Source organism: Dendrobium catenatum, unplaced genomic scaffold (assembly GCF_001605985.2).
Source record: "Dendrobium catenatum unplaced genomic scaffold, ASM160598v2 fragScaff_scaffold_593, whole genome shotgun sequence".
NCBI lineage: Eukaryota > Viridiplantae > Streptophyta > Magnoliopsida > Asparagales > Orchidaceae > Dendrobium > Dendrobium catenatum.
The window spans coordinates 153,097-157,107 of NW_021319055.1; the positions used below are offsets into that span (position 1 = coordinate 153,097).

Sequence of the window (4,011 nt, forward strand, 5' to 3'; positions counted from 1 at the left end):
AGTCGTCGGACGGCGTTCGGCATCCGCACATAATAATTTCTCTCTAAATTGAGGTAAAAGCCCTTTTGCCGCATCTGACTTGGAATCTCAGTTCTTCATTGAGAAATTATAGACCCTTAATTCTATGGTAAGCCCTTTCATTTCCTCTCTTCAAATAATCAAATCTTTGCTTTCACATTGATAATGATTGGTATAAGGTTCTGTTTGGGATAACTTTAGTATTTCTTTGTAAAATAGTTTTCTAGCACAAAAAAATTTAAATTCAAAAAATTTTTGTATTAAAAAGTTATTTTAGAATGCAAGAAGAAAGCAGTCCCAAATACAGCTTAAATCTAATTTAAAATGGATATCATGTGAAGGATTAGTTCTGATTTTATCTTCTGTCATACTTGTGGTTTCAGGTTCTGCTATCACAGGACCCATTGGTAAGGAATGTGCTGATCTGTGGCCAAGGATTGCCAGTGCAGCCAATGCAATCGTCTGACAAACTAAATTTGTCTGTCAGGAATAAATTTTGATCAAAGTTTCTTATTACCTTCGCTGATGTGATGTAGTCAATGACCATTCTGCTTTCATTTGCTTCCAGTTTTGATCATTTTAATTTGCTGAACATCGCCTATATACTGAATTGCTACCTTTGTCATTACTGTGGAACATGAACTAGCTTTGAAGTAAGAAGCTTTGTGGTTTGCATCTTTATATATCTAAACTAATTGATAGGATTTTGGATATGTTTGAGATGTTCTTTTTTTTAATTTTATAATATTTCGATTTGATTACGAATTTTTTGCTGCTTTTCGCAATTTTTATGGAATTAATGGGCTTAATTTAATAGAGTATGGTAGTTATAAGAAAATTATTATTTGATATTTTTTTTTGGAGAATTTATTTCAAGTAGAAATTTTGAGTTGGTTGATTTTAATAATTTCAATTGTTTTTGTATTTAGTATTTTATGTTTGATTTTATTTTTTTCATATTATCTTTTAAATGTTAGAAAAAAATGGTTTCGATTAAAAAATGATTTTAAAATAAGAAATCATATTTTTGTTTGAGTTTATTAAGCTTCAGAATTTTTTTCAAAATTGCCAATTTTGGTAAGGTTAAGGTTTCGTTTGGAAAAAAAAGAAGTTTCGTTTGGAATGAATTTCTTACTGTTTTTTTAAGTAATTTTTAATATTTGCACTAAAAGAATATTTTATGATGCATTAAGAAAGCCCATCTCAAACGAAACCTAAGTTGAATGTTTCCAAATAAAACATTGTTGATAGCATTCTAATGAAACATAGGAAGGTGAAAAATGGATCAAATAACGAAAGAACACGTGAAGAACATTATTTTGTTAGTTTTATCAATCAATTAGGTCGGGCTGTGTTATTGACATCAGCCTCAATTTTATGGGTCGAGCTCAGCGAGAAATTTGTTGGGGTCGTAAAGGGTATTGTGCCAACCTCTGGATTTTTTTTTTTTTTTTATTAAAGCCACGATAGGTGCTCAACGATTGGTCTCATGTTCGGATTTTTTTTTTTTTTTGGGACAGGGAGTATCAGCCTTCGGCCACTAATCTCTCCGGTCGACCTAGCGGACAACCCACCCCATACTCATCCGGGCCAACACTTAAGGCTTTGCACGAATTGCCATGGAATTCGAACTCGGTACCTGACCTAAGACCAACCAGCTCTTCACCATCAAGACAACCCGTGGTGGGTTCAATGCCAGCATTGGCTGCTAACAATTTTCATTTGAAATAATCCCACTAATTAATGCTGGAAATTATTATTTTGGTAATTATAATTTGCTATATTTCAAATATTATACATTTTGTAATTATAAATTAGAAATAATTCCACTAATCGTACAACCTAAACGTGCGCCAGGCCCGCCAGGTCCACCCTCAACTTTGCATTCGTCAAATAATCGCCAAACATAAAAATCGCCGATGAAGCGCAGTATAGAAAGACCTGGTCCATGCAAAAAGTTTTCCGGGCAGCCCGTGGGCTCCACGACTACGAAATCTCCCCGCTATAAGATCAGGGGAGCAAGCAATTTCGCAAGCAGGAGATGAGAGGATTTTAAGGTGAGCAGGAGTGGGGAGATGAGATGTATCGGTTGTGGTTGCTGAGGCTGATGGGGCGTAAACCGGGACAAGATCGTGGGAGAGTTCAAGTTCGGTTGCAGTGGTGAACGCTGTGGAGGAGGAGGGGATTCGTTTGTAAGAAGAATGAAGATTTGAGCCATGGCAAACAGGCACGACTAAAGGCTTTGAGATGGTGGCATGTTGGCGATCTTTGGTAGTGGAGACGATAAGGTGATTTCATTTGAGTTCATTTAACAACAACCTGTTGTCTTCTTCTCCAACAACAACAACAGCTTCTTGTTCTTAGCCTAGCTAGGCCCCTTTATAACTGCATCTCAGCTGTGAAAATCCTTCTCTGCGCGGATCAAGAGAAGAGAACCTTGCCTGGATCGAGAGCCACCACCTGCTGGACCGAGAGCCAACAGGTCTCTTAAAGCCTACCTGAACCGAGAGCGCGCGTCCTAGCTCTCCCGACTGCCTCCTGCAATTAGTCTTCACTCGCGAGCACCCCCTGCGCATCTAACACTCGTGCGACCCGTCTCTGCTCGCGACACCGCCGCCCATGCGATCCGCCAGCGCCTTGCTGACCCGTGTGAGCTTGTCTTGTACTCGGCCTTGACCCATCTGCGTCTCCTTCTGCTAATTATTCTGTGCTGTCCGGAGCTCAGTACTGCGGCTCGGTGCTGCTGAATACCACTGACTTGTGGGTCGGTCTCTGGACAGTATTTTGTGTTCGGTCTCTACACAAACTAATTTATCCAGGAAGTGTCCCTTCTCCAACCTATCCACCACCCCGCATGTTTATCCGGTGTGCTCTGCTCCGACCAAGCACCCGCTCCTGTTCCCACTACAACCCATACACTTCCACCCGTGTCCGATCCTTCGCGCGATCTTCTTACCCATGCTTGCAACCCCGCCTTGTCTTTTGTTTCTTTCTTGATTACAAGAAACATCCTCCTCCTTCCCCAGATCAATCCACCAAACTCTGATACTAATTATTGGAAATTCTTGGAGGAAAATAAGTTTCTTGAATGATTGCACTGCAAGAGAGAGGTAGAAGGGAGAGCACTCTCAGATTTGGGAAGAAATCAAAACTAAATCTTATTTTTGGGTCAAAACTTAATATATTTCTTTCAAAATTGTCAATTTTCATAAGGCTGTTTAATTAATGTTTTCAAAGAAAAGATTGTTGATAGCATTCTCGTGGAACATAGGAAGGTGAAAAATCGATCAAAAAATGAAAGAACGTGGAGAACATCATTTTGTTAGTTTTATGTAGAATCTGCTTGTGCCGATCAATTGGATTGTCTCCTCTGACTAAAATTTCAATTTTATCGATCAGACTCAATAAAGAGCTAGTTGGGGGGCTATAGAGGTAACGTGCCAACCCCTCGAATTTTTTTTTTTTTATTCATACATTGCTGTGATGCTATGAACTTAATGTCAAGATATAATTAAAATATCATTAATATAATTAAATAATTTAAAAAAATATTTAAACTATTCAATATTTATAACCTTTTTATGTAATCAATGTCTAATAAGTTAACTATATTGCATAATAGCTTAATAATACTTGAGATAACATATAACATATAAATTAAAGACATATTAAAAAAATCTCATTCTAATATAAAATATCTAAATATATTATTATACTTTGATAAAAAAAATTAATTTTATTTTCCTACGACATCGCGTGGAAAAAAAAATGCCATCAACGAGTGTGCTCAATGTCAGCATTGGCTGCTAACAAATTTCATTAGAAATAATCCCACTAATTAATGCTGGAAATAATTATTTTGGTAATTATAATTTGCTATATTTGAAATATTATACATTTCGTAATTATAAATTAGAAATAATTCCACTAATCGTATGTGTATAACCTAAACTTGCGTCGTGCCCGCCCCCAACTTTGCTTTTCGTCAAATAT

The 4,011-nt window shown here is 37.0% G+C and overlaps 1 long non-coding RNA gene across 1 annotated transcript; it reads left to right on the forward strand.

Annotated features, from left to right (window-relative positions):
• On the forward strand, positions 1-722 carry LOC114579639. Its single transcript, XR_003700736.1, has 2 exons — positions 1-127; positions 402-722. It is a non-coding gene; the product is annotated as an uncharacterized LOC114579639 (long non-coding RNA).
• Positions 723-4,011: the final 3,289 nt, after the last annotated feature.